The sequence below is a fragment of the Capsicum annuum genome, chromosome 6, assembly GCF_002878395.1.
Source record: "Capsicum annuum cultivar UCD-10X-F1 chromosome 6, UCD10Xv1.1, whole genome shotgun sequence".
Taxonomy (NCBI): domain Eukaryota; kingdom Viridiplantae; phylum Streptophyta; class Magnoliopsida; order Solanales; family Solanaceae; genus Capsicum; species Capsicum annuum.
In genome coordinates this window covers 165314304-165325888 of record NC_061116.1, presented here as the reverse complement: position 1 = coordinate 165325888, position 11585 = coordinate 165314304, and positions in this window count along the sequence as shown.

The window sequence follows — 11585 nt, the reverse complement described above, 5'->3', positions numbered from 1 at the left end:
TTTATTGGAAATAGATGAAACGGAAGAAATAGAGACATTAGTTGAAGAACACAATGGAAAAGTTCAAGAGGAACATATTGATCCACTGGAATTGGTACAGCCTGTAGAACACATGGACATTTCTATGCATGCCTTGAATGGATCTTTTGGATTTAGAACCTTGAAGGTGATTGGTTATGACTCTAAAATGGGATTGCATATACTAATTGATACTGGGAGATCTCACAACTTTATAGATCCTGAACTAGTCAGAAAATTGGGATGTAAAGTAAGATCTATTAACCCTAAGGTAGTGGCTGCTGCAAATAGAAGTATGAAAGTAGATAAAATGACTACTATCACTTGGTTGTTGCAAAGTGCTAAATTCTGTGCTAATTTCTTATGGTTACCTTAAGGATCTTGTGGAGTTGTATTGGGAGTTCAATGGTTGTTGACTCTAGGTAATATCAAGTTGAATTTTAGAAACTTAACAATGGAATTCTGGCACAAAGGGAGAAAAGATCTACTTAGAGGTTCCGACAGTCAAGTGTTAACTCCTAGTACTGAAAAATTAGCAAAGCACACAGGAATGCAATCTCAGTTGTGTATGATTCAGGTGATCCCTCAAGAAAGTGATGAAGCAAAGTGGCATCCAGCAAAATTTGATAATGATCAGAAGAAAGATCCTACAATATTAGAGGTATTATCAGAATTTGCTACATTATTTAAAAAACATGTTAGCCTGCCACCCTCTAGAGGTATATTCGATCATAGAATTATATTATAATTTGGTATTGAGTCTGTAAATAAGAGACCTTATAGGTATCCTTCAGTTAAAAAGGATATCATTGAAAACACGGTACAGCAAATGATAGACCAAGGGATCATTCAACCTAGTTGTAGTCCCTTTGCCTCACCTATGGTGTTAGTAGGAAAGAAAGATGGTACATGGAGACTATATGTAGATTATAGAGACTTGAATAATTTTACTGGAAAAAATAAATTTCCAATCCCTATTGTAGAAGACTTATTGATGAACTAGGAGAATCCAAAATCTTCTCTAAAATTGACTTAAGGTCTGGATATCATCAATTGAGGATGCCGAAAGAAGATGTTCCTAAAATTGCTTTTAGAACTCACTCCGGACATTTTGAATACTTAGTTATGCTATTTGGATTGTCAAACTCTCCTGCAACTTTTTAAGGATTGATGAATTCGATGTTTCAGAAGTTTTTAAAGAAGTATGTATTGGTCCTTTTCTATGATATTCTAATTTATAGTAAAACTATGGAAGAGCATGTAATATGTCTGAGGTCTGTGTTCATGAAAATGACGGAATATTAGCTATTTGCCAAGAAAAGTAAATGTTTCTTTGGTGTTCAGAGGATCGAATATCTTGGCCACTTTATTATTGCTAAGGGTGTATCTACTGATCCTCAAAAAATCCAAGCTGTCAGGAATTGGCTTGTTCCTACTACATTGAAACAATTAAGGGATTTCTTAGGATTGGCTAGATATTATTGAAAGAAGCATTGGCGCAATCACCCGTCTTAGCTTTACCTGATGCTAGCAAGATTTTTATTGTGGAAACTAATGTAAGTGGTTATGGCATTGGTGTTGTGCTTATGCAGGAAGGGCATCCTATAGCCTTTATTAGCAAAGCTTTATCTCCAAAACATGTTTCTCTATTAGTGTATGATAGAGAATTACTAGCCATTGTGCAAGATGTTACTAAATGGTCACAGTATCTATTAGGTCAAAAGTTTATCATCAGAAGACCAAAAGGCATTGAAGTTCTTGATGAAACATAAACTGCATACCAATTCTCAGTTATTGTGGTTGACTAAACTGATGCCCTTTGACTACTCTATTGAATATAAAAGAGTTGCTGAAAATAAAGCAGTTGATGCCCTCTCAAGGGTTACTAGTGTTGAGTTACTTGCTCTTGTTATTTCTCCTGACAGCAATGATCTATTCAATGCTATTGTAGACAGTTGGCATACTGATCATGAACTAAATCAGCTAATCACAGATTTGCAGGTTGATCCTTCTTCTCATAAACAATTTACTTGGACGCAAGGCCAATTGAGAAGGAAAGGAAAATTAGTAATTGATAAGGTACAAAATTTGAGGACTGATATTATTACTCTTTGGCATTCTGGACATTATGAAGGTTATTCAGGGTTAGAAGCTACTCTCAAAAGGTTGTTGAAACTGTTCTATTGGAAGAACATGAGAACTAAGGTGAAGGAATTCATCCAAAAATGTGATGTATACCAGAAAAATAAGTCAGATTTTGCTGCTTACCCTGGTCTATTACAATCCCTGCCTATCCCTGAAGTTGTATGGTCTCAAATTAGCATGGACTTCATTGATGGCCTACCTAAATCTTATAGTTATGAGGTCATATTAGTAGTGGTTAACAGATTGAGCAAGTATAGCCACTTTCTTCACCTAAAACATCCTTATACAGCTCAATCAGTAGCTCAGGTGTTTCTTGACAATATTGTGAAATTGCATGGTTTTCCTGACGCCATTACAAGTGATAGAGATATGGTATTTCTTAGATCTTTTTGGAAAGAGCTCCTTATTCTTCAGAGTGTGCTATTGCAAACTTTCACAGCCTACCACCCTCAATCTGATGGACAAACTGGGGTGCTTAACAGATGTCTTGAGACCTACTTAAGATGCTACTATAGTGATGATACTTCTAATTGGTTTGCCTGCTTACCTATGGTCGAGTATTGGTACAATACTTATTTTCATTCTGCTATTCAGACTAATCCTTAATAGGCTTTATACGAGCGACCTCCTCCTCTACATTTTTCTTATCTCCCAGAGGAATCGGTTTCTACTGAAGTGGACAATACGTTACTTAATAGAGAGCTTAAGTTTAAGCTCTTGAAACACCATTTACTCAAGGCTCAACTAAGAATGAAGCAACAGACAGATTCACATAGAAGTGATAGATATTTTAAAGTTGGTGATTGGGTCTATTTTAAAGTCCAACCATATAAGCAGGTTACTATCTCTAATAACTCTACTCATAAACTGGATGCTAAGTATTATGGCCCATTTCAAATCATCAAAAAGGTTAGACCTGCGGCCTACACTCTCTTGTTGCCTAGTTCTATCAAGATACATCCTACAATGCATGTGTCCTTGTTGAAAAGATGTTATAAAGTTCCTTTTACTATGACTTTTCCTCTTACAGTGGATTTGGCTAATCTAAATTATCCTCATCCTGAGGCTGTTTTGCAAAGAAGAATGGTCAAGAAGGGCAATAAGGTTGTTGCGTAGGTGTTAGTAAAGTGGCTTAATCTTCCTACTAATGCAGTCACATGGGAATTTGTTGATGTGTTAAAAGCTCATTTTCCATCTTTTGATCCTTGAGGACAAGGATCTTCTATAAGGGGTAAGTACTGTTATCATAAATAGAATGCCAGTTAAAATTCAAAAGTTAGTTAAGTACAGTGTTCTACAGAACAGAGCAGTTAGTTGAGTTTGTTAGTTGTAACTATTTAGTTAGTTGGAATAGCTGATCAACTTGTATTTTCTATTAATAGGGCATGTAATCATTCAGTTACAATCATGATATGAAATAAACACGATTCTTTCTCTCTCAATTCTCTCTCTCTGTTTCTTCGTTATTCTGAGATTGTATCCTCGAGTTAATTTCTGGGCAATCAACTTGATCCCCGAATACTTGTGATTCCTGCAATCGAGTAACACCTTTCTTCTTCTTTATTGAATTTCTGATGGAATATAATGTCATTCTTCTATCACCATTATATAACAATTAACAGAGTACAAGTTCTTTGTTTACTTTTCTTGTAAATTAAAGACCCAACATGCCTCTCGTTTCTTCTATCCTGATCCATCCCATTTCTTATTTATTCTTTTACTTCATGATTAATTGTATTAATTCTTGGAGTTAATTCCTTGTATTATCATTGAACTATTGACAATATCTCATAAAAGTCACTTTTATTTTTTTATGATAAAAATGTCACTAAATTATTATTTTATCTCTCATATTGTCATTTTAACATTTTAAGCTACTAAACTCAATTAAATTTAAATTTAATGACAATTCATTAGATTATACCACCCCAAGTACATAATAAAAAATGGGTCTAATATAAAAAGTAATAAAATTCACCAAAATGAAATATACATTTTAAATAAACAAAAAATTAGATATATTGAGATGTTGAAAAAAATTTTAAAATAAAATACTTGAAATTTTATAGGACCATTTAAGAGAAAAGTATATACTCTCCATTTCATATTATTTAGAGAAAATATTATGTTTCTACCCTGAACTATACACGAAATTATTGAGACACACTCGAACTTTAGGAGAGTCCTATTACCCCTCTAGACTAATTAAAGTCATATTTTTGGCAACCTTAGTGCCTACATGGCACATATGTGTGCCTACGTGGACCTTCGGTATGTTGATTCATTAATTAAATTCTAAGAACAGGGAGAGTATTAACTAATATTTTTGTCCCATATATTCTAAGTTACTTATCAATTTATAGGACTAAAATTAAATTATTATTTATCCTTTTATTAATTCATTTGAAAGTATAAATATAATAAAGTTCCCAAAAAATTCTTATATTGTTAATTTTCGTGTTTATGAAGACGCTAATAGAATGTATTAAAAAAATTACAAGGTAAATTAGTAAGTTATCTTTCTTATTTATAATATTTTATGGAATGCGTAGAGAAAAGTGAATAAATAATATGAAACGGAGAGAGTAACTCCTTAAAAAAATAAGAAAAATGGGTCCTATAAAACCTCATATATTCTTTTTAATTTTTAAAATTATTTTCATCATGTATAATTTATCTTTATTTAAAATTTATTTTATTTTGGTGAATTTTATTTTTTTTATAATAAAATTGTATTGATTTTATTGCCTTTATACTAAAATCATTTTTTGTTATGTATTGAGTTGTATATTTTAATGAATGTGTCATTAAAATTGAATTTAAAATGTCATTTAAAAAAATTAAGTAAATTTAGTAGCTTAATATGTTAGAATGACAATATAAAAAATAAAGTAATAATTTAATGACATTTTTATCATAAAAAATATAAAAATAACTTTTATGAAATATTATCAATAATTTAATTACAATACCAAAAATTGACTCTTAATTCTTGTTTTTTGTGGCCTATAGAGATTCCTTCTCATCTAGGTTTGATCACTTAATATGCAAAAAGCTAAGTTACCAGAGTCCACAGAAAATATAACATCCCACATCACGATCTCCATCCTTTTCAGGTCTCTGTTGGTGAACTTTTTGTTTCTATTATTAATTAATGTTCCGTACACTTTAACTGCATTTTCCCTAAGCTGTGTCAGACGTCACTTCAAATAGACGAAATATCTGTAAAAATTAAAATCGACACTTCGACTCACGTTTTTCTCATTAATAAACACCTCATATGCAAGGTGTTTGTGGTCGTGACACCTCGCTATAAGATGGAGTTAGGATAGAACAAGAGGTTCATTCCAATTTTTTTATTAAAAAATTATATTGTATTTATATATATATAAGATTAACATTACTTAATTATATAGTAGGCATCGAATTTTCTTACCGCCGTTCTATATTTTCACTTCGTTACATGTTAAATTTTCATAATGCAGATTTTGGCTTTGCTATATTTCATTACAATTAAGACGTTTTATTACTGTCACGTGCAATTTCTAAATGTCACTTTCGTAAAAAAATAATTTGCAATTCATTTCTTTTTCTTTCTCCTGTCCGCCTTCATCTTCTTCTACCGTCTCACTCTCACCTAGGAGTGGCCAAAAAAAAACCCGATACTCCCAATTTGCAAATTCGTTCAAGTTTAAATGGGTTATTGTTCCGTTTATTTGTTAAATCACTTCATTTCAGCTTATCAAAAATTGAGTTGATATATAATTTAAATTTATTCATTAGAAAACTTATCAAAATATTTTTTATAAATTATTATTTTATTTGATATGTTACATACCCATGATTAAGAAAAGAATAATTTTATTTGATACTAAAAATTTATAAAAGAACATATAAAATAATTAAAACTTAATAAGAATTGGATGAGTTTGGTTATGACCAACATTTTAGATTATTTTAGCCCAAGTAGCTTTTGTACAGATTAATAACTCACTCATTTATTAACTCAATGAATTTAACCGCTCCGCATCTGTCACGATCTAGAAATTGAGGTGATGATGGCACTTATGTCGGCGTAATCTTGATAAGTAAGTCTAGTTCCCAAAATAAAGAAAATTTTAAAACAGTAATAAGATAGAATATGATGAGACTTCTAGAATAAAGTCAAACCGTAAATATAGACAATACAGAAATTCGAACATAATACATAACAATTCTAAAACCTGCTACTATAATTGCAAGGGCATCTAAAAATCATATTTGAATTTGAAAAAAATACATGAGTATTTCTCCGAAATAAAATAAAAAACAATAGGTAGATAAGACAAGACATGAAACCAACTCTGAAAACCTAGAGCGTGCCAGTACCTCAAAAATTATAACTGATCAAGCATGAATGAGTATGGTTCACTTGTACTCAATAGGTATCATAGATCAACCGAGTAAAGTAGAAAATAATACAAGTAAAGAAAATACTATAAACACACAATCTACAAGCACAAACGTTTCTAAACAGTAGCTCACACCATCTCCACTAACAATTCTAATGTATTTAAACAAAATCAAATGGAAACAAGCATGCATATATATATATATATATATATATATATATATATATTATGATTATTATTATGTTGTTAAGATACATAGGAACAGATTTCACATCAAGTAAACACAAAAAGGGAACACAAAATATGCAAACGCAATGCAATGAATGATGAAGTGAAAAATTGAAAGTCATTGCATAGCTTTTTGTATACATCTATCGAGTTTTTATTCTCCCAAAATAGGATCCATGAGGGGTTCGCAACCCGTATACTATCTCAAATTTTCACCAATCTCAATCTGATGTCTCAACCTATCCAATCGACACATCCCTTAGTCTAGATATTTTTAAAAGTGTCTCGTTTTCTTTTAAAAATTAATGTTCCTCAATGATACTGATATCTCATGAATGTGTGTGTCCAATGAGGATTTCATGCTCACGATCATATCAGTATTGAAGATATCAAAATCCATTCAAAACATATATGAGTGAGCTCAATAATAAATTTAATATGTCAATAATTTATGATATTAGTTCTAGGTTGGCACCATTGGAATAAATATACATGTAAGACATCATTAATATCATATCAACACATAATTCGAGTATTTTTACCATGATAAAGATAAACAATGCTCAAATAAGGTTATGATATCTATTCAAGCCCCTGCATGGGTATCATATTAAGAAATAAGTCGATTAAATGCACAAATAAAGTCAATGATGTCAAATAAAGCCCCAGTACAGCCATCACACAGTATAATAGCTCAAAAAAATATCTCATAGTTATTTTTTTCAACCCATAGAATGCTTTACTTATTCATTAACTACGCAACCCATTATGAAAAAGTTTATTCATTAACTACGCAACCCATTATGAAAAAGTTAAGTCATAACCTACCTTAAAATGATGAAATTCGGGCCTAAAATTGTTCAACATGGTGCTTTTCTTTTTGAACGATCACAGATCAACTACAACATACAAATATAACATCTACACATTAAAGAAAGCTAATGAAACTCATATCAACTATTTTTAAGCCGAGTCCAAAATGAGTTTGGAAATGAAACGGATAAAATTGAATTTTTCCTTAAGAAACACATTCCCAAAAGTTATAGGAGTCTACAATTGAAAACCCATGAGAAGACGGGTAAAAAAGAGGTCCAAATTGATTAAAAAAATAAATATTTTTAGGCTTTACCGACAAAGTCCTTAAAATTTCATTTTGAAATCAAAATTAAAGAGTTTTCTAATGATAAAATTCAATGTAAAGTAATGAAAATAAGGTTTTGGAGCTTACCCAAACTCAAATGGTGATGAAAATCCTAAAAATCACCCAAACCTAAAGTTCAAAGTCCAAAAATGGTGAAAAATCTCAAAAATAAGTATATATACAGTGATGACTATTTTAGCTGCTAAATTATTGCTAAAGCGGCTACCGCTTAAGAAATGGCTAGCTACTAAAGTTGTTTCACCAGATATTAACATGTTAGCAACTTTGCTAAGTTTGCAAAGTTGTCTATCGACCTCCCGAAATTTTTTTAGCATTTCATGAATGCAAATGAACTATGCTCTCAGGTTCTTTTTGATATTTTGTACTCAATGACGATGTTTTATTTTTAAAAAACAAAATATTATTTCACTAGTTTTTTAAATAGAAGATCGAAATGTAAACTAAAGGCTCTGAATATGAACCAACCCTGCTACTAATCCAAATTCGACATTTCAGATCTAATGGAGCTATATTAATCACCATCCAGCACTCATAACATCAAATGTTGGTCGAAGTCAACTATGGAACTACTAAAACCCCTAACATCTTAAACTCTCCCAACCCCCCCAAAGACATTAGAAACTGTGCCAACCATCCCCACACCTCAAAATTAACATATAAAAATCAAGGAAAAAAAAATTATCAAATCATATACAAAATAAAATTTTACAAATCAGGTCATTTGTAATACCCCGAAGTTTCCTAACTAATTTTGTCTCAAGAATGTATTATCTTCTAAATTGAGTGATGTTTATTCCATGGGAAATTTTTAAGATTTTCACTTTTTGTCATGTGGGAAATTCAATAAGTTTTCCATCGATATAAAATTTTCCTAAATCCGATAACCGAGTAAGAAGTTATGACTATTTCAAGTCCCCATCGTAAAATCATGCCATATTGGTCAGTGGCGCACTGCGCCACAAGATAAAATGACAATTGTCCTTTTTTTAGTGTCCCAGTACAATTTCTCCACGTTGCGCCAAACTTTCAGGTCACAAACAAAGTGGCAACACGATGGCTCCGCGTCGCACCATTTTCCTATTTCCCAATTATCAAATTCTAGTGACACGGTGCGAAAGCGCCGCATCGCACCAGGGGTCCAGATTGAAAAATTTTCACTAATTTAAAAGACGCGTCCAGGGTTAAAAGGGTTAATTTTCCACCCCTATTTAAGCCCTTTAACACGAGATTCAGCTATTTGAAATCCAAAATATACTAGGTTCTCTCAATTTTCTCTCAAGAACAAGCTAGGGTTTCAATTGGAGATTCAATTTTAAGAAAGTCTCTCCATCAATTTTCGCTAAATAAAGAACTAAGGTATGTCATGTGTTGATTCATAGGTCTCTTTCACCCATGAAGCTCAAGAATCTCTTTTCAAAATCAAAGATTTGTATATTTACGAATGTTCATGATTTGATTGAATTGAAAAGTGATGTACATGTTGTTGTTTGGTTTCATTCCATGTTATAGACTATTAATTACAAAAATTGATTCTAGTATGTGAGGAATTACACGGTATTCATGATAAACCCTTCAATTCACAAGTTGATTGATGTATCCTTGATTATTAGATGTGTTGATAATTGTATAACCATAGCATGTTCCCCCCATGTTTGTTTAAATGCCTATGTGAAGGAAAAGTGCCATACTAGTATGATAATATGAAATCTCCATTCATGTACAAGTTATGTATGTCAACTATTTGATAAAATGTCTTAGCCAATGGATTATGTATTGTAGATGTTGGTCTTATACTCAAGAAAGTCATCCTTTGTCAGTTTCCTTCTATCGAGTCTTGGGGGTACTTGTACCCGAAAAATATAGTTGTGTGCCTAGAGTCCATGTCATGTTTTCACGATATCCTCAGTTAAGCCATGATCCATAGAACTCAGTCAGTCATGTGACTCAGAAAAGCTTAGTAATACAGTAATCTCAGGACTATTCCATCAGTCAACAGAACTCAGTTATTCAGTCCAGTTCAGTTCAATAATCCTTGATCAGTGTCTATTCAGATGGGAGTAGGAATTAGCACCAAGTGAACCCAAGGATGAAAACACACACTGTTAGATGAGGGTGTGATTCTTAGAAGTCATCCTTGCATTCTAGAACTATGTAGCCAACATAGGTTGAGACATCAACACTGTCAGATGAGGTTAATGAGGTGGATAAACACTGTCAGATGAGGTCCCCACCATTCTTTTTTGGGAACACTGTCAGATGAGGGTCACTCACAACTTATTCTTACCAGTGGCGCGATATTGACACCCTTCCAATTGGGGTTACGGATTAGACCCCAACTGATACGCCCAAATTATACCTCTCTTACGAGAGAGTAAGCGGTCATTGTCAAATATATAACCCAACTAGGTTGGGGTCGAATCCCACGGGGAATATGGTGTTAATTAAGTTGTATTCAGATTAGTTGACTTTTAATCATTTGTTTCTGTAAAATAAATAGGGGGATTTGATTCGGTTCACAAATTTATGGTTTTGGATTAACAAGATAAAATATATGTAGTAGTATTAAAATTCAGAGAAATAGCAAGCTAGGGTTATGTTCATGATGGCACCCAAAGGGTGGACACCTATCTCGGGTTGGCCTTGGTTGGGGGTGTAGGTCGGGTTCGTTCCCCGTATGGTTCAGGGCTTATAAAGGGTGGGTTGCACCTCTCTCTATCAGCTATAGCTTTTAGTGAAGTTGGTTAGTGGTTCACTCTTAAGGTGTGGTATCAGAGCGGTGGTCACGGGTTCGAATCCCGCTTACACCATGCGCAGGTTTGAGGACGAACCTTTCCTAAAGAAAGGGGGAATGATGGCACCCAAAGGTGGACACCTATCTCGGGTTGGCCTTGGTTGGGGGTGTGGGTCGGGTTCGTGCCCCATATGGTTCAGGGCCTATAAAGGGTGGGTTGCGCCTCTCTCTATCAGCTATAGCTTTTAGTGCAGCTGGTTAGAGGTTCACTCTTAAGGTTAATGCTACTAAAAAAACTTGGAAGACATGAAATTGGCTCAAAACAGTCCAAACACACTCCAAAAACAGTCCAATAATTCAAAGAACCGAGGACCCTTTTGGAGACCATTCTCGGATTCAAGAATGCAATACAAGAAGGACAATATTACTAGGTGTTTGACACCTTTGCAGCCAACAACAAACTAAGTTAACAACACAAGATTAAACCACAACGAGAACAACAACAATAATAAAAATGGCTTCAGAATACAAGATACAAAATGGATACAAGATTACAAAAGGAAAAGGATAGATAGATAGATAGATAGACCACATGAAGGTATAATGTTAAGAACCCAAGAATGGTAACTCTTGGACCCTTAACACTACATACAACAATAAACCTATCTCTTACAAAGACAAAAGATCGGAATCCACTTCTCTAGCATCAATGTTTCCAAGCAATCAACAACAAAGAAAATCCACCCTATTGTTGTGTCCAAGTTTCGATTTTGCCCTATCAAGAGAAGAGAGGACTATGTGTTTTTCAAGTGTTTCTCACTTCAAAATCCATAATAATCTAAGTAAATAAAACCCTACATTGTTCTTTATATAACTATTACAAGATATAAGTTAAAATGACCAAAAGGGC